Source organism: Phyllostomus discolor, chromosome 13, assembly GCF_004126475.2.
Source record: "Phyllostomus discolor isolate MPI-MPIP mPhyDis1 chromosome 13, mPhyDis1.pri.v3, whole genome shotgun sequence".
In the NCBI taxonomy this organism is placed as follows: domain Eukaryota; kingdom Metazoa; phylum Chordata; class Mammalia; order Chiroptera; family Phyllostomidae; genus Phyllostomus; species Phyllostomus discolor.
The window spans coordinates 38,857,474-38,877,074 of NC_040915.2; the positions used below are offsets into that span (position 1 = coordinate 38,857,474).

The 19,601-nt window shown below is 63.9% G+C and overlaps 1 long non-coding RNA gene across 1 annotated transcript; it reads left to right on the forward strand.

The window, feature by feature from the left end:
* Positions 1–19,594, forward strand: LOC118497852. Its single transcript, XR_004900361.1, has 3 exons — positions 1–11; positions 3,854–3,857; positions 19,459–19,594. It is a non-coding gene; the product is annotated as an uncharacterized LOC118497852 (long non-coding RNA).
* Positions 19,595–19,601: the final 7 nt, after the last annotated feature.

The window sequence follows — 19,601 nt, forward strand, 5'->3', positions numbered from 1 at the left end:
CTGCACCTGTTGTGAGAGACCAAGTGGCGGGGGGGTGGGCCGGCCCAGGGGGTCTTGTTGGCAGGGGGACAGCCCTGGGGGGTTTTGTTCAGAGGAGGGGGTGCGCCGGGACCTAGGTTTTCAGACCTAGCCCGCTGGTAGGAGTGCACACGGGAACGACCTTCCGGAAAGCAAATTGGCCTAAAACCCACGCTCACCCTTCGATCCGGAAAATCTAGCCCAAGGAAATAATTCTAGATACAGAAAGGGTTCTCACGAGAGCCAAACATTGCCAATAGCCCAGCTGCCTGAGGAGAGTGGCTGAGTAATAGTCATGTGGTTGGGAGACGAAGACATTGTTACCTTTGGAAACCCCGAGAAACCAGTGGAATAATGCGGCCACGCAGAGAACCCCCGAGTCCCACGGAGGTCACGTTTATAATAACGTGGGCGAGGGCGGCACGAGGGTGCCGGGCTGCGCAAACAGGACACGAAAAGACGCACCGAGACAGTCTGCAGTCTGTGCCAACACACTGGGAAAACCGTAAGGTGATTTCCTGGGAAATCAGAAAATCATCTGAGGGAGGAGACCTCACCGGGCGATTGCTGGCGAGGAAACAGAGACACTGGTGAAAGAGCCAGCCCCGCTCTGCTCCAGGCCCCTGATCCAGGCAGTTTCACGGGAAACAGGGTCCCGCCAAACCCTGGGAGGAGAGGGAGCGCCGGCTGGGTGACTCCCCTTCCGACACCCGGCAGAGATTTCTCTGGAAGACAACCGACCAGCCTCCCCTGTGAAGAGCAGTGTGAAGTCCCGGATGAAGTATCGGCAGAGGCCAGCGGCACAGGAAACTCAGGACACCCCACGGCACCCTAAAGAAACATCGTACGGCCGCCGTCTCTGCAGCCGCTGCAGAAGGCACTGGGGAGAACACGAGGTCGCTTCTTAATTTTGACGAAACCTCGGGAACACGGGCGTCGCGGAGACCGGGCGCCCGCTCTCCCTCTGACATTAGCTCCCTCCTCCCCGCGCCCTGGAGGGCCGGCGGCTGCTGGCGTCCCCAGACCAGAGGAAGAGACGGGACCCCTCTACACGGGGAGACAGGGCTAAGTCGTTGCTGCCGGGAGGTGAGAGGACCATTTAGCAGGCGGACCCAGCGACCCCAGTGAAAATCCCTCCAGGGATTTCCGCAGCCTTCCTCCTCCAGCCCGACCGACCGTGAGAAAAACGCAGCGAAAGGAAAGATTAATTCACAGTGGCAACCAAAGAGATAAGATTCCCTGGAACAGTCTTAATTAGAAACGCTTGACGCCTCTGTGAAAACATTTTAAAGGGACATTTGTCAAACGCCTTTGTGAGGGGCCCGGAGGCAGACCAGTGGGTGGACGGGGTGTTGTTTCGGACTAAGACTGTGACCCAGGTGTCGTTTTTACTGAGTCAGCCTGCCTAACAGCGGCCCCGCAGAAACACCAGCAGGATGCCCCCCTCTGGAAGCGGATAAACCGATTCTCAAGTCCACAAGGGAAGAGGGATTTTGGAGAATGGCCGAGGAGTCCCGAGGGGCTAACTTGCTGGACACAGCCTAGAGACAAAGCTCCCGACCCGCAGCCGGAGCGCGACTCGGGGGACAGGAGCCCTCCGAGGACACAGGGCCCACTTCCAGAAGCCGGCCCCAGTGCGTGCTCTGACACGGCGCTTTTCAAAAATGACAGTGTTGATGATAGCTTTTCCAATTAGGGGGAGAAAGATGGATTACCCTATAAATGGTGTTTGCACCATTAGGTGACAATCTGAAAATAAAATAAAATTAGATCTTGCCCTGGCTGGTGTGGCCCAGTGGACTGAGCGCCGGCCTGCCAACCAAAGGGTCACCAGTTCGATTCCCAGTCAGGGCACCTGCCTGTGTCTTGGGCCAGGCCCACAGTAGGGGGTGCGTGAGAGGCAACCACACACTGATATTTCCCTGTCTTCCTCCCTTCCCCTGTTTCTAAAAATAAATAAATAAATAAATAAATAAATAAATCTTAAAAAGAAATTAGATCTCTACCTCATTCCTTATACCAAAACCAAAACAATAACAAAAATAACAACCAAAAAAATGCAAATTTTAGTTTTTTTTTTTAAGACTTTATTTATTTATTTTTAGAGAGGGAAGGGAGGGAGAAAGAGAGAGAGAAACATCCATGTGTGGTTGCTGGGGGCCGTGGCCTGCAACCCAGGCATGTGCCCTGACTGGGAATCGAACCTGCGACACTTTGGTTCACAGCCCGCGCTCAATCCACTGAGCTACACCAGCCAGGGGCCAAATTTTAGTTTTTAATAATTTTGTAGAAAGTTATTCCTAAGCAAGACACAAAACTCAAAAGCCATTAGTGAAAAGAAAAAAAAAACTCACTGCATTTGACTACTCATTAAAAATATAAAATGTAGCCCTGGCTGGTGTGGCTCACTGGATTGAGTTCCAGCCTGCAAACCAAAAGATCACCTGTTCAATTCCCAGTCAGGGCACACGCCTGGTTTGCCAGCCAGGTCCCCAGTTGAGGGTGTGTGAGAGGCAACCAATCTATGTTTCTTTCCCTCTGTCCTTCCCTTCTCCTCTCTCTGAAAATAAATAAAATCTAAAAAAAATATAAAGTGTATGCAGGGAAAAACCCCATCATAAACAAAATGGAAGAGATGATACCAGAGTGGGGAAAATATTTGCAACACATGCATCAGCTGGTGGGCCTAGTTCCTTAATATGTAAAGAGCACCTACGAATCAACAAGAAGAAGACAACGAATAGAAAAGAGGAGTAAAGTATATAAAATGATAGTTTACCTAAAAAAAAAGAAACGGAAAAAAGGGGAACACAATGGCTTCAACACATGAGAAACTGCCCAAGTCTACTCCTAATTTAAAAAGCGAAAATTAAAACTGCACTGAGCCTGGGCTGGTGTGGCTCGGTTGGTTGGAGCATCATCCCATAGCCTGCAAGGTTGCAGCTCTGATTCCCAGTCAGGCCACATATCCCAGTTGTAGGTTCGATCCCCAGTTCGGACATATACGAGAAGGCAATCAATCAATTGATGTTTCTCTTTCTCTGCCTAAAAAAAAAAAAAAAAAAAAAAAGTTCTCGGGTGGAGGATTGAAAATAAACTCCACCGCAGAGAGGCCACTGTCAGCAGACCCAGCGAATCTGACGTCAGCCCCGGCAGGGAGGGGGAGGCCCTCCGCGCAGGGGGTGGGAATGTAAATTTAGGCAGCTTCTGTGGAGGCAAATTTGGCACATCAATCCAAATTTTAAATGCGCAAATCATTTGCTCCATTAATTCTATTTTGGAGAAGGTACACAATAGGATACTTGCATATTTGCCCAAAGCTTTGTAGCCAGGGGTTATCGCTGCTTTTCTGTAACAGCTGAAGCTCGGAGCGGAGGGAAATGTCCGTCAACACGGCGGCGTCCTGCGCCATCCGTAAGAAGGGGCGTCAGCCCCACTCGTGTGAATACGGAGCGACGTGCAGACGTATCGTGTAGCTTTTAGCAAGTGAAAGGTGCAGCAGAACGTGTGTGATGGCTGATTGTATGTGTCAACTTGGCTGTGCCCCGGTGAGTGTGCACACACACGCGCACGCGCGCGCCCGTGAGCTCCGTTTCTCCAGAGACCTGACTCCATCAGCGCGCACAGCACGCAACCACTTGGGGTAGAAGTGGGTGTGGGGGAGCTCGCTCGCTGCGCACAGCTGTTTCTGGAAGGGTGAGCCCTGAGCAGGTCGCAGGGAGGCCTCCGAGAGAGGAGGGCGTGGTCTCGGAGGGCGTGGCTGGGGGCAGAGAAGGGACGCTCGGTTGCACTGGAGCCTTTCGGGCGCTTGGAAGTTTTTAACGTAAAGTGGAAGCGCAGTTCTGCATCCGCTGTGCACGATGGCAGGGAGGAAATGTAGCGAAATAGTCCGCCGTGGTTGTCATTGAATGTGGCGCCTGGGGAGGCACCATCTTCCTCGCTTTTGCTGCCTTTTCCATAGCAAGTCCGCGTCCACTGGTGATGCCTTTTGCCTTACACGCCTTTATTGAGAAACACTAGAAATGTTTGTGGAGAGAGGCATCTGGTCTACCTGGCCTTCGTGTTCTCCCGCTCCCTACCGCCCCCACCCCACCCCCACTCCGCGGGCTCCTGACGGCACCAGGTCATAGGCACACTGGCGGGAGGACCTCCGAGTGGAGGGACGCCTGCCCAGACGGGGAGAGCCCCAGGGTTTGGAGTAGGGCCCGGGCTGGTTTCCCAGTCTGCAGTGTGACCGATGGTGCCCAGGGTCCAGGGGGCCTTGGCCCGGGCTCGTGTGGCTGGGATGTGGGGACTCCCAGGAAGCCCATGGTGCCTTAGAGGAGGGCCCAGAGCTGAGGGGCAGGCCACCCCACAGCTGGCTGCGTCAGGAGCCTTCCTCGGTGGCCGGTAGGCGGAAGGGTCCTGGGTGTGGGGGAGGCGGTGGGTGGCCAGGGCCCACGCGGCCGAGGCACCCTGGGTCACGCCGGGGAGCCAAGCCAGAACAGAGCAGATGGGAGCACTTCCCCCTTCCGGGGTGGACTAATCTCCCCACCTTGCCGCTCTGCACTCGGGCAGGTGACATGGGCTGGCCCGTGGGAATTCCACAGTTGGGATACACCAGAGGTCTGAAAATCTTCGCCTTGACACCTTCGCCGTCGCTGCGAGAATGCGCCCAGGCTATAGGACGGGAGACACGTGCGGCCCAGCCACACGGCCGAGGCCACCGGGGTCAGCCCACTGCCGGCCGACCCCTGCCGAGATTAAGATCAGCAGAGCCTCCTGGCCCACCACCCAAGGTGCAGGCGCCACAGACACTGTCAGATGCCACAGGCGTTTGGCGGGGGTGTGTCACCCAGCATTGCTGTGACCCCGGATAACTGCTACCCTGCCTGATGCACTTCAGTGGCGGGCCATGCTGTCCGGTGCCTGTGACCTGGGGGCAAACGTCAACCCCTGGCCTGGCCCGGTGGCACGGTCTCACGCACACAGCCTCATTTCGGTCTCGGAGGTGGTCGTCATGTCTCTGCCCCCCCCAGGGGGAGCCTCAGCCCCCGGGCAGCTCAGCAGGCGGCGAGAGCGCAGCCTGCCTGCTGTGAGGCCCTGACCACCGGCCCCTCCCTCGGGCTCTCTCCTGGGACGGGGACTAAAAAGGCCTCTTGGGAGGAGCGAGAGACATAACACATTCCCCGTGGGGCCCGGCGCTTAGGAAACACCTCACACGTGTGGGGCTCTCCCAGCTGCCCTGTGACGTGGGGCTGTCCCTGTCGCCACCACTCGTCTGGCGTGGGAGCAAACCGAGACCCAGAAAGGTCAGAGCTGTGACCTGCAGCTCTGCACCCCGGGTGCGGCGGTTCATAGATGCCTCGCTGGTGGTGAGCGGCAGAGCCAGGAACCGGTCCCTGGGGGGCGCCAGGGCGGGCGAGGCTCGGGGCCGGCAGGGCGGGGACACCCGGGCCCCACTGACAGCAGCGAGGGCCCTGCTGACCAGCGTGGGCCCTCCCACCCCGGTAGCAGCCTCCCCATTGAGGGAGCAGGTGACACGCTGGGCTCACGAGGGCAGCCGGGCTGGGAGAGGCTGCGGCGGGGTCTACATCGAGGCCACGGCGAGCAGGGGGCGGCCACCGCCGCCGGGGACCAAGGCACCTGCTTTGTCCTTACTCAGCAAGTGCTGGGCGCTGTTCTTTTTTTAAAGGTTTTATTTATTTAGTTTTGGGGGTGGAGGAGGGGAGAGAGGGATAGAAACATCGACGTGCTAGAGACACATCGATTAGTTGTCCTCTCCTGCGCCCCCTGCTGGGGACCCAGCCCGCAACCCAGGCCTGTGCCCTTACTGGGGACCGGACTGGCGACCTTTCAGCTCGTAGGCCGGCGCTCAATCCACTGAGCCACACCAGCTGGGCCTGGGCACTGTTCTAACGGGCTCCACAGGCTCCATTCCCACCAGGGCCCCCTCCTCGGTCCCGCTGTGCCCTTCAACCTGCCCCCCAAGGCAGGCCGTCCTGTGGGGCCTCAGCGCCTGCAGGGCTACGACCCAAAGGCCAGCGCTCCGGCCGGGCCCAGCTCTCCCCGGCCGCCTCCCACACACTCAGGAGAATGGGCAGCGAGGGAGGGCGGGCTAAAGGGCAGCTTCCTGTACCTCAGCCCCACCCCAGGATTCAGCGCCGCTCTGCTCCAAGCTGATGCGATTCCTTTAAAAGCTCGGTGGGCTTCCTGTGCACCAGATGAACATTAGGCCGAAGCTGCACCTATGTCAGGCCTCTCGGAGACATCCTCTCCCTCTCTCTCTGTTCTGGGCTGTGGGACAAGCCCCCCCTGCCCCCCGCTTTTTTAAAGATTTTATTTAATTTAGAGAGAGGGGAAGGGAGGGAGAAAAGTAGAGAAAGAGTAATGTGTGGTTGCCTCTCAAGCGCCCCCTAGTGGGCACCTGGTCCGAAACCCAGGCATGTGCCCTGACTGGGAATCGAACCCGTGACCCTTTGGTTTTGCCTCAAAAACCAAACCAAACCAAACCGAAAGCGCAGTTCGACTGCTAGCTAATGACAGGCATGCTCGGGGCGACGTGTCCTGCCGTCTGCCCCCTGACCCTGAACTGCATCGCAGAAGTGAGAGGCCGGAGTGGGCAGTGGGGACTGGTGGCAGCCGGACGCCGGCACATGGGCAACAAGACGCAGGTGGTAGGCACACGGGCGTTCACCGCACAGCCCTCTCGGCTCTTACACGGACAGTTTTCACCGTAAAATGCTGGGGAGAAGGAAGTATAAAGAGAGCCCTGGGGTGCCCCTTACCCCCACCCCACCGCTGCGCCAGCGCGGCTGATGCCGGCCATGGAGGCTGTGCCATCTGCTTCCCGCGGAGCGCAAACCTAATTATTCCCGAGTTATTAACTTAAAGCCCATTAGAATCTTCCCATCAAGCTGGACACGCAGCCAAGAACCAGACACAGACTGAGCGACGGGCCCACTGAGGACACGGGCGGGGCGGGGCCGGCGCTGTGGGGGGGCGGGGCCGGAGGGGCGGTGTTGGGGGCCGGCCAGCTGCGCACGCCGGGCGGGGCAGGCCTCGGGAGACCGCGGAGGGACCAGTGAGTCTCCCGCCGCTGTGTCTCCCCCGCCCTCATGCAAAGCCTGTGTTCCCGGCCTGAACAGAATGTCCCCTGGACTGCCGGAGCCCCAGGCCCAGAGATAAGCAGTCCCTCCCCCACTCCCGCGAAGCAGGGGCAGCCCCATCCCCCCGCCGCCCCCGCTCGGCCTGGGCCACGCCCACTGGGCCTGCGGTCGAGCACCGCGCCGCTGGCAGGCTCCCCAGACCGAGAGGACGCGGTCCAACCACCTGTGCCCGAGTGAATAGCAGACACGGCCCGAGATGCTCTCCGAAGAGGGGCGGGGCGCCGTGTGGGGCTGAGCGGGCCGGGGTGGGGGTCGGCGCTAGACCGCCAGCTGGAGGCCAGGCTCTGGGCCGAGTGCACGGTCAGCTCCAGCCGCTCGGTGGCTGTGGGAGGGGATGGAGACCCGGGGCGAGCCGAGGCTCAGAGAGGCGGAGGGCTTCCACATTACACAGCGGCGCCCGGAGACACTGGTCCCTCCGCACCCCCCAGCCCCTCACCGTCTGCCATGCGGCTGTGCGGTCTTTTGGACCCCACCTCCAGGCCCTGGGGCCTGGGCATCAGAGGGAGTCACACCCCAGGCCAGGCTTCTGGGGAGCAGGTCCCCAAGCCACATGTGGCCTCCTGGGCCTCCACCCCTGGGGACATTCGGGACACCCGGGCCACCAGCGAAGTGGGAGGAAGGCCCCCAGGGCTGCTGCTGGAGGCTGGCAGTGGCAGTGGCAGTGGCGGGAGCTGCCTGGCCGGTCGCCAGGAGCTTTTAGCAGGAAGAGCAGCTCTTCATTACGGCTGGGTGGATGCGGCCGGGGGGTGGCAGCTTCTGGGCAGGCCATGCCGCTGTCCCCGAGCCCTGGCCTCCTTGCTCCCACCGCCCCAGACCCTCCTGTGTTCCCACCAGTCCCGGACCCCACACGCCCGCCAGTGCTCCCGGGCCCACTCACCCAGCCCTCCCAGCACGCCAGCAACACCCTACACCCACTGGCCTCACCCCGCCCCCCTCCACGCCGAGGTACCTCTTCCCAGGGCTTTTACCCACTATTATAGTTAGTTCCCCACCTGCCCGGCAACACACACACTCCCCTCCAGCACCCCCCGGCTCCTGTGCACGTGTAAAGTCACAGCCCGGCCCCCACGGAGGTCCCCCGACTTTGATGGGGTAGGGATGGCCCTGAGCTCTCACTGGGTACCAGACGTCACCTGTGGGCGGCTCAGTGACACCCCACTTTACAGGTGGGTCCCGAGGAGGGCTGGGTGAGGGACAGGGGCCTGGGCGACAGGGCTGCCGCCAGGGCGGAGGACAGAGCGACGCCGTCCTGGGGTCTGGCCCCAGTGCACCCACCCCAGACGAAGGTGGGAGGGCGGTTGGGTCCCCAGACTCCCTGGTTCCCGGAACGCCCCACCTGCTGCTCCGTGGAGGACACGCCTGTGTCCCAGGTGAGGAGATGGAGGCCGGCCAGCGCCCCCCGGCTTCCCAGCCAGGCTCACAGGGCGTGGCAGAGCCACGGCTGGCCTGCAGGGACCCCGAGCCCGCGCCCTCCCCGTGACTGACGGCCGCCCCCGGGCCTCACCTGGGCTGTCCCGGGCTCCCTCGGCGGCGGCTCTCGGGCGGGGTCGGAATGCGGCGGGCGGACGCACGGCGTGAAGGAGCCTTTGTACTCTCTATTTACAAGAGGAGGCTTGTGAGCAAATTAGCAGGGTAACCAGGGAAAATGTTTGGCTTCCGTGGGTGGGAACCGGAGCCATCTGTCCCCGAGTGCTGGGAAACAGTGGAGCAGTCGCTGGCGCCCCCCCCAGCCCCCGCCCCCAGGGCTGCCGAGAGGGCTGCCTGGCACCCACGGCTGTGTGTCCCCGGGCAGGGCCATGCCCTCTCTGGGCCTCTGGGCCTGCATCTGTGAAGCCCAGGGGCCTGCCCAGCCCTGGGGGCCCCAGGACCTGCCTGCCTGCCCCCTTCTCCTGCTGCTCCCCACTCCTGGCGCCCAGCCCCAGCCCCTCCCGGGCAGGTCAGCGGGGCGGCGGGCAAGGCAGCGCTGGCCTTGGCCTTCGGTGTTTTGGGGGTTCATTTACCAGGGGGCGCCTTTGTTTCCGAGCTGGAACTAGCTTTGGGAGGTCACAGTTCACCCATCCAGAAGTGCGTGGCGGAGCCCGGTGACCCACGTGGGGACTGCCTGTCCTCGGAAGGAGAACGTCGGTCCAGACCCCTCTCCCAGCAGCTCGCCCGGTCAGGGGTCCAGGGCTGGGAGGGATGCCTGGGGTCTTTCAGAGACGAGGTGGAGGTGGAGGGAGGGAGGGAGGAGGCAGGGAGATGGGGACCCAGAGGATGACCGCCCCCCTCCTCTGCTCTCTGTGGGTTCTCTGGCGTTCTCACCCTTGGCTGCTTGGCCCTTGCCTGGGCCCTGCCAATGCCGGGGCCGGCCTGACCCCAGGCTCCAAACTGGGTGCTTCCGTTCACGGGGTCTGCTTGTTCCAGAGCACCTGCCCCGCCCCGCAGCCCAGCGGGCTTCCTGGGCTCTCGGGAAGTCACCCCACGGGGAGCGGGTGGGGTGCAGCTGGTCCCCAGACCCCAGCAGGGCCGCTCTGCCCGCCGCGGGTGGGCCCCGGTTCAGGAGAAGCCTGGTGTGGGCGGAAGGTGGCTCCTCCCCTGGAAGGAGCTTATCTTGGCTGAATTTTCCTAATCCTTTTGGGGGATTAGAGGAACTCACTGCGTGTCCCTTAACGCCGGGTAAGGATTTAATAGGCTTCAGGCTTTCCAAGAGCAAGCCCGGATGACTTTGCTTGGACCGGCTGGGTGACCTTGATCTGGGCCGCTGCGGTCTGTGGTCCCTGGGATGCTGCGGAAGGCGTGGATGGAGGTGGCCATGGCTGTGGTGCACGCTGGTGGCAAAGTCTCTCTCCCCACCGGCCCTGGGGGTGGGGGCGGGGGCAGGAGGGCTGTCAGTCACGAACCCAAGCGGGAGGCCAGCCCCGCAGGCTGGAGCCTGGGACCCCGCTGTGGGCCAGGCTGGCTCCTGCAAAGGCCTCTCTCCTGGGCAGGCGGGTGGACAGCCGTCTTCTCCCCGTGTCCCCCCGTGGTCGTCCCTCTGCATGGCCGTGTCCTCCTCCCTTCTCAGGAGGACGTGGCCATATTGCACTCAGGCCGCCCTGGTGACCCGCCACGCCCCGAACCACCCCTGGAAAGGCCGTCTCCCAGCGCAGTTGCTCTCCGAGGTCCTGGCGGCCAGGACTTCAGTGTGCGAGTCTGGAGGGGGGGGTAGCTCAGCTGTGCTGTTGTGCGGCCCAGCCGGTGGCACTTGGTCACAGCAGCTGCAGGACACTCACACAGGACGGCTCGGGGCTCACGGGGCGATTTCTCCCCCAGAGACAGTGGGACATGCAGGCGGACAGTCCCGGGGAGGTCTTCTTCTCCGAGGGTCATCGTCACTCTGCCCCTCCTGTGTCCTGTTCACGGTGGCCGCCACAGAGGCCGGCCCAGGCTCACGGGGCAGGGGGCAGGGACTCCGCCTCCTGATGGGCAGATCGGCCACGAGCCCACAAGGCCCTTTGGCCCCGGGGAGGGGGGGGCGGTTGGTGGTGGACCAGTTGGGAGGAGAAAAGGCTGGCGGTGAGGAAGGAAGGGCGGAGGAGGGGTTATTAAAAAGACAGACCGTAGAGAGAGAAAGCCCCAGAACATCACGCTGCTCCGTGAGCATGGACCGGCAGTGCCCCGGCCTGCGTGTGAGCCGTTCTGAGGGACCCAGTAAACTCGGATGGGGAGGGTGTGGGGTGGGGGGGAAGCTCCGCCCTTACCCCCAGGTCCCTGCCGGGTGCTCCTTCTTGAGCTTTTATTCGCCTGTGCAGCCCAGGAGACGGCGGATTTGGAGTGTCTGTCTGTCGGGGTTGGTGGCAGTGTCAAAGGTCACAGTGGGCTCTCCCTGCCCCCCACCAGACGTCAGAGGGGGACACAGCTCTCCCTGCCCCCCACCAGACGTCAGGGGGACACAGCCTCCCTGGAAACCCCTTCCTGGCCTGCAAACCCCTGTTCTCAGTGTCGTCGGAAGGTCCCCCCGGGAGCCCTCAGCTCCCGAGATCTGTGGGTTCACGCCCCCAGGCCCCATTTCCCCTTTTGAGCCAAAGGCTGGGAGGGGTCGGCGGGCTTCCGACGCAGTCCCAGCTCGGTTTTATGGGGCTTTAGGGGGCGTTTCATGACCGATGGCGTGGCTGCCTCCCAGGCCTTGGGCGCTGGGGCACTTTGGGCTTCTCTCCCTGGCCCCGAGGAAGGAGGGGAGGCCACGGGCCTGGGGCAAGTGCCGCCTCCTCCCGGGGCCTCGGGCCCGTGAGACGGGGGTGTTGTCGGGTCCGAGGGGGCAGCAGTAATGATTCTCCGCACAGCGTCGTCCACCAGGGCCGTGCTTACCAGCCGAAGCTGCGGGCTCACGTGCAGGGTGGGGCCCACTCCTGGGCCAGCCCGGCCCCCCCGCCGGCTACCGCCTCCCTCCTCCGGGGCGCCCGATCCTTCTCTCCGCCCCCACGCAAAAGCTCCCAGGGAACCATGCTGACCGGTGACTGGGGGGTGGGGGTGGGGAGGGGCTCTTCCCCAGAAGGACGTGCTGGCGTTCAGTCATGGGGGGGTCTCACTACAGCCTCTAGAAGCTTCCTCAGAGGGACGGGAGAGCCGGGAGTTTAAGGGGAAAGAAGATTCTGAGGGGCGTGGGGCCTGGGCCTGGCGTCTATTCTGGTCGCTTTGATCCGCATCGCGGCTGCCGGCTCCATGACAACGCGTGACTCCGTGCGCGGCCAGGTTTATATTTGTGTCCGCAGAGCCCCCCAGGACTGTGTCCCCCCAGGGCTGTGGGTGGCCCTCTGGGGCTGGGGGGTGCTCCGCTGGGCACTGATGGTGGGGGGCCGCCCTGGGTTCTATCCTGGGACTTCATGGCTGCCACCACCCCTCCTTCGGGCCCCCGCTCGGCCCCTCCTCCCGGCTGCAGCCGCGTGTCCTTCGCCGCCTCAAGGACATTGGCCGGCGAGTCGGGGCCGTGTGGCCGACAGCACATCAGCCACTGCTCGGCCCGGCCTCACCTGGAGCAGGGATCCACGGCTCACGCAGCCGCACACGGTGACGCACACCAGTCACACTCAGACGCCGGCACACGTGTGCACCCCGCAGGCACACACGTGCACACGTGAGCATGCGCACACTGTCTCCCACGGCCACATACAACCCCCCGTCCGTGGCGAGGGTCGACCCATTTGCTGATCTGCCACGGAGGCGAAGCCTTGTCCCCGTCGCGATGCCCGAGCGCAGACGTGAGGTCATGACAGGGTCGCAGGCCCGGTGGGTCCTGGTTGGCCAGCAGGTGGGGCCATCACTCCTGACCAGGCTTTGCTGGCTGCACCCCGGGAATTTCAGGGGGCCCCGCTCTGGGCCCAGCTCCGGCCTGGCGGTCCCAGGACGTAGCTGATGTCCCTGCAGCAGGCGACTGCCGCTGCCCCAGGGACGGCCCCACACGGGCACCCCAGTTTCTGGAAGCAGAGAGGCTCTTCGCCCAAACTGCCCCAAATTCCTGCCACGCTGGCTGTGGGCCGAGGTGTGAGGGCAGGAGCGACCGCCCAGCCACGAGGTGGGTACCTTCAGCACGTCGTCAATGCTCAGATGTCCCCAGTCCGGCACGTACATTTTTCAACGTTTTATTTTATTTATTTTTTAAAGACTTCATTTATTTATTTTTAGAGAGGGAAGGGAGGGAGGGATAAAGAGAGAGAGAGAGAGAGAGACATCAATGTGTGGTTGCTGGGGGCCATGGCCTGCAACCCAGGCATGTACCCTGACTGGGAATCGAACCTGCGACAGTTTGGTTCGCAGCCCGCGCTCAACCCACTGAGCTACGCCAGCCGGGGCGCCTCCGGGCTTTTCTGCGCTGTCCGGGCGGAGCTGGTGCGCAGGCACCACCGGCCGGGAAGTAGCGCCTCCACCGCCAGGCGCCCAACCGAGCACCCCCGGGGGGCCCGGCACGCCCCCACGGGTTTTGGGGAGTCGTGTCCTTCGCAGACGACGACCATCCTGCCTCCTCCTGTCTGGTGGGCTTTTGGCTCTGTGTTCCGTCGTGGTAGCTACACCCCACGTTCGCTCTCCAACCGAACCGTCTCTCAGGGCGCAGTGCGGAGTGGGTGACGGCCTTCCCAGCGCCGCGGGACCGCCCCACCCCTCCGTCCAGAACAGAACGACTTCACCGACCCCAAGGGGAGCTCTGTCACCGTTATGGCCACTCCCACCCCCTCCCCCGGCCGTGGCACCCGCCTCAGGCCCCCCACCCCCACCCCCGGACACGGCCGTGGGCCTTCTTCAGGGCTGGTGGCCAGGGTGGCCCCGTCCCTTGCCGCTGGGCAGCAGCTCAGGGGTCTGTGTCTGCAGCAGTCTGGGCCCGCTCTTCTTCTCCGAGTCGAGGTCTTGGGGGTCTCTGGGGTCTGCGCCCGGGGCCCACACCCCAGGCCTCTGCCCCATACGCCCTGCCTCACGGCTGTGCCTTCGAGTTTCTCACACCTGAGGATCTCTCTGACGTTCCTTTGAGCCCAGGTAGGCGCTTGCGTTTACAGCTGCGGGTCCTGGGCCCGCCAGGTTCCTTCCTGTTGCTGAAACCTTTCACGTGCGCCCACGGCCCACACGCCTCCCTCCCACGGCGGACTTCCGGGCGTCCCGCCCGGCTGGGATCCGAGGCTTGGGGGCGCCCCCGGGGAAGCGAAGGCCGTATCTAGTCAATGACCCATTTAAACCGAAAGGCAGGTAAGCGAGAGGATGGGAGGGACGAACATGAATTTTAAACAGCAGCTGGGTAAACCGCTCCTCTGCCGGGTCTGCGTCCTCGCCAGGTTTTATTTTAAGCACCGGGGAGCTCTGGCACCGCCGCCGCCTCCAGCCCCGGCTGGGAGCTGGCGGCAGCCAGCTCTGCCCCGGGTTCTGCAAACCCGAGTTCCCTAGAAGGCAGCCCCCGTGCGGCTGCAAGTGACAGTGACGGCAGACGCCACAGTCCCAGTGCTGGGTCCCTCCGCCGGCGGGGAGCAGGCCTGGGGGCGGGCTGGGCTGGCTGGCACCCCCCGCGGCCGCCGAGTGCCTCTGTTCTGGCTTTTTAAACACATGAGTGTTTCACCCTGGCTGGGGCACCAGCCTGCGGGCCTATGGGTTGCACCGGCCTGGGGTGCGGGCCGGGTCCCCAGCTGGGGGCACCTGAGAAGCAACCACACGTTCATGTTTCTTTCCTCCTTTCGCCCTCCCTTCCCCTCTCTTTAAAAATGAATTTTAAAAAATCTTTAAGGAAAACGAAAAGAATGTTTTGAAGATGTTCAGTGTCGCAGGGATTGGGGAGGAGAGTGCTCCACGAAACGTACAGGGCCCGTCTGCATAGACGGGGCCGCCACCCCACCCCGCCCTTCCTGCAGGTGCCGCTGCTCCCCGTCCACAGGTGCGGCCCGGCGCCCTCCCTGCAGCCTGCCCTGACCCCCCAACCCCTTCGACCAGGAGCAGTCAAGGAGTCACGGGGCCAGTGCCTCTCTGTTGAGAAGCAGCCCTACTCTCGCTCCCTGGAAGTCGGCAGCCACACCAGGTGGCCCACTGCCCGGGGGCGGCCACGCCGGGAGGAAGCCCAGGCAGCCGCGTGGCTGGGTGGTGCCGGCACACTCTGGGCCGACCCTCTCCGGCCGGGCCCGAGCCCAAGCCCGTCCCCACTCGGCTGCCGTGTGAGCAGTTCTGAGACAGGACACACGCACAACAGCACGGCGCTCCCAGGAGAGGGTGCACCCGCGGCGGCACTGGGCCCCGTGTCTGCGGACCTGCCCGTTCTGGACGCCTCCTGTCAAGCAGCCGCGCAGGGTGTGTGTGTGGGGGGCCTGTCGCCTTTCCCCCGTGGTGTGTGTGCAAGGCAGGGCCGAGCGGTACTCCGTGGACGGTACTCCGTGGACGGACAGACCACGGGTGACTTGTCCCTCCGGCACGGACGCTCAGCAGTCGCTCCCTTCCTTCCGGCCGCCTCGACCCCCCTCCATCCTTCTGGGCCCCCTGGGAGCGACTCTGACCACGCTGGACCCGCCCGGCCCCTCCTTGGCGTTTGCCCCTCGGGGAGCAGCACCCTCTGAGAGTAGTCTCCGCTCTGCCGCAGGGATGTCCTTTACAGGAGCAACGGGGCGCGTGAGGCCCCGGGGCGGGGGTGGGGGGCGCAGGGCGAGGGGCCGCCCTCAGCTGTCTCGCTTCCTGTTCCCAGCCTCACGGAGCGCGGCCGGTCTCCACAGGGACACCAATGTCGCTGGGGTCACACTCGACTGTGCCCTCTCTGCACGGTGTCTGCTGGCTCAGGAAGGTTAGGGGGTGCAGGTGGGGAGGGGGTGGACCCAGGCGAGATCAGTCCAGGATGGTCCCTGATGACGTGGCTATTTAGAGAGAGATGGCACGGCGGGGGAGGGAACCACGGGGACACACCGCCCACCTCCGGCCGCGGTAAGGGACGTGTCGGCCCGGGCAGATGATGCAGAGAGCTGCCGGGGCCCCGGGGAGACACCTGGTCGGAAACGGAGACGGAGCCTTGGATGATGGCAGGCTCCCGCCGGCAGCGGGAGAAGTGAGCTGAGTTCACCGGCGAACTGGGTTTATGCAGGTCGACGTGGCAGTGTTTCAGACAGTGGCTGGAGTTTACAACAGCCTCCACTTAACGTGCACTTGCCCTCCTCGGTCAAGTGCCTGAATCCCTGCAGAATCGGCCCCCAAGTCACAGATGAGCTCCCCACCTCGGGGGGCCTCACTCCGAACCCGCCCATGTCCTCGGCTCCTAGAGGGGTGGGGCCCAGGCGCCAGACAGGGGAAAGGACCGCTCCTGGGAGGATGCGGCTGAGGAAACCGGTGCGCTCCCCACCCCCGGAGGAGACCCGCCCGGCCTTCCTGACGCAGCCCAGGGCCCCCTGCAGTGAGCCCACCGAGAATGCACCGGGGAGGACACGTGCTCTTCATAAACGGGGGCCGCCGGCACACGGAGGGAGGGGTGGACGACGTCTCACGCACGTCCCATCCCCAGAGAATTCAGTGCGCCGGGATCCCCTCCAGCGGGACAGCGGCCACGAGACAGGGTCACCACGCATCAGCCTGAGGTCTTGGGCAGGGTGCGGCCCAGCGGCGAGCCCCCACGCCTCCCCCAGCTGCGCGCCTGCGGGTGCCGCTGCGCGCCTCACCGACAGGCAGGGAGACAGAGAACCGGCGAGTCTCAGCTTCCCTCTGCGGCCTCGAGGGGAACGGTGCCAGTGCGAGAGCTGCCGGGCCAGCGCCGCGGCCAGGGCGACGGTAGCCGGAACGCGGGAGCCCGTGAGCCCGGGCAGCGGCCCCCGCCCTGTCCTGCCTCTTCCCAACGGCCAGCCCATGGGGTCGGATTTTTACACCGCCTCTCAGACGAGGCCGTGGGTTCGGCAGAAAGCAGCCCACGGTCTGTTTCACAAGGGACGGGCGTGGGTTCTGGGTGAGGCCCCCCAGACGGGCTCGGTCGGGGTGCAGGACCCTGCCTTTCCTGCCGCGGTGCTCGAGGTGGAGCTGCAGTGCGTCCTCGTGGCAGTGCGTCCACGTGGCAGTGCAGACACGATGCAAGGCCTATGCGCGGGCCGAGAACTGGCGAACACGTGTGCTGAGCCTCCTCAACGCGGGGACGAGATGCTCGCTGTCCCCGGCTCCTTCCGGGTCCGAGCCGGCATGGAGCGTGAGCCGCAGGTGCCTTACCTGCGGGCCAGACACATGCCTGCGCTTGCCTGCCGGTGCAGGCCGCGGGCTCACCCGGCACCGAACCGTGAAATGAAACCACAGCCTGGCAGAGAATGAAACGGGAGGGGCGAGGAATCAAAACGGTCTCGGATTCCGAGCTTTGAAAAGGTTTATTTTTTCCAAAGTAAAGCCTTCCCGGGTTGGACACCAGGGAAGGATAAGAACGGCCATATGGCCATGTCTGGAAATCCATTTATTATTTCTCCTGTGCTTCACAAAACCCACAGGGTGGAAAGGTACAACACGGGCCAAGGGTCGGGACCTGGGCATGGAGGCCCCTGCTGGGAGCCGGGGGCCCTCATGCGGCCGGGCCGCTCGGGCAGCAGGTCCTGTCCTGTCCCGGGCGGAAGGGATCCACTCTGGGGGGAGGTGCCCGGATCTGGGTGGCGCAGCCCGCTGGCCACAGCCGGCCGCGCCCCGTCCACCAGGCTCGGCGACACCCACCGAGCTGTCCCTGTTCCTAGAGTCCAGAAGCGGGAAGGGCAGGGAGGAAGGGGGCCACGCACGACCTTGAACGTGCCTCATGCCTGCCCGCCTTCTCCCCTCCCCCCCAGCTCCGTCCTCAGGAGTCAGGACTGAACGAACACGGTGGGTTTCAGCCCACAAGTATGTTCCTGTCTCGGTGTTTCCTGGGCGCCCTCCGCAGGCCGGGTGCCCGCGGTCCACACGGCACGACCGTGAGGCGGGACCATCCCGACCATCCGGGCCTGCAGTGACCGGCGCCGGCCATGCTGCCAGTCGGGAGCAGAATCCACCGGGGATGAATTCAGGTTCAGTCAAGTCCGCTGAGAAGGTGCGGGAGCTTTGGTCCCCATCCACAGGAGTTCTGTAGCTAAGTTTCTGGGTTCGGTTCCCCCCCCCCTGCCAAAGTGTTTTCCTGGAGATCTGGAAAACGCGGCATCGTGACAGAGCGAAACCGGTGTGCGGTCTGGAGCTCGGCACAGCAGCGCTCGCGTCGGCTGGGTTCCGCCGTCCCAGGTCCCAGCGCGCCCTCCCCGGCGGCAGTGCCCCAGGCCCAGGGGAAGCACAGGTCCACCGGAGGCGGGTCCACGAGCGAGGAGCACACCGGTGGGGCAGGGCACGCTCGGGCCTCCCGGCCAGGCAGCCCACATTGAGAGGGAGGGTTCCCGCGTCTCCCGCCCGCCGTCCCTGGGAGAGACGGGAAGCCACACGCCTCCTCGAACCGCGGAGGTCGGTGTGTCGGGCCCCCTCGGTCCCGGCAGCCGGAGGTCAGCAGCAGGAGCAGGGACGGGCACTTCCCACTCAGGAAAGGCAGCTCTCGCTTGGGTCACCAGGGCACTCCCGCTTAGGGCACCCGACTGTCCCAGGGACCTCCTGCCAACACCCGCCTGGACCCCCAGTTCCAGGGGAGACGGCGAGAGGGCGTTCCGGGGCAGGCGCGGGAAGCCTGGGTGCTGGCGGGGGCGGGGGAGGCTCCAGCTCCAGGGCCGAGGGCCGTCCTCGCTCGGGGCTCCGCAGAAGCCTGTCAGGACTGTCCCCGTCGTCAGGGACCCAGGACACACGAGTCGAGTATCTGCCCCATCACCTCCGACGGACACTGCACTTCGAGTCACAGCTGTGACCAGGGTCTCTGGGGGTCGCCGCTGCGGGCAGCACCCACTTGAGGAGCCTCGTGACCACGGGCCTTTCCACCGCGGGGCCGGCCCTGGACGCGCAGCCAAGGGGCACGGACACCGCAGTCCCCGGCCCCTGCCCTCTCTCTGAGCCGCCCCCAGCCACGGCCAAGGCACAGACGTGACCCGAACACGACCAGACGCCTCTGCCCCGCTCTGCCCAGAACCCCGTCGAAGGAAAGGGGAGGGCGAGGCCAGCGTTCCCCCCTCGATCCTGCACTGTCCTGTCCCACGGGAACCAGGACAGTTCTCCGTGCCACGAACGCCACTCCGTGTCCTGGTTGGGAACACAGAGTGTGAGGTGGTCTGAGGTTTACGTCCTGTAAGAGCGAAAGGGAAGCCAGGCCGAGCCCGCAACTCGTGCCCAGAACGTCTCGTCGCTGTGCCGAACGCTGCCGTGAGGCTGACGCGGAGAAGGCACAGGTCCCCCCGGAGGCGGCGCTCACGGCCCGCTCCTGCCTCGGCCTCCCTGTCCTGGCTGCTCCCGACCCAGGGGAGGCCCCCAGGTCCAAGGACAGGCTGGGACCACCACCCTTCCATTCTGTGCTGTGGGGCGGCCGTAGAGACATCTTCCAGCCTTCCTAGAAAACACACCGTACACACGCACAGGTGCTCGGCAGGAGGTGATGGCAGAGACCAGGCTGCTCGACACGGACCCCTCCCCTTCGCTCCGGAGCGCCCGGGCGGTCCTTCCGGTCCGCGTGCTGCTGGGGAGGAGGGGTTGCAGAAGGCGCCTCTCTCGGCCCACGTCCACACGGGCAACACCGTCAGAACCAGAAGCCCGCCACGGAAGAAATCCCAGGAGAGTCCAACTTGGAAAGAATTTAATTAACAAAATAAAGCGGGGGCCGTGGTCCGGGGGGGGCCCCGGGGGCCCCAGGGCCCCGAGGAGCAGCCCGCTCTGCACGTGCGTGCGCCCCGTAAGCACAGGGGGTGACGGCCTCGCGCCCGCACTCGTCCAGGGGGGCCTCCAGCTGCTGTCCCGGGCGGGCTTGGCACATCCACGCATGCAAAGCAAGGAGGTTCCGAGGGCTTCACCAAACAGTTAATTTTGGCAAAAAGAGAAAACAAACAAAGAGCTAAAACTCATAGCGGGGTTAAAAGC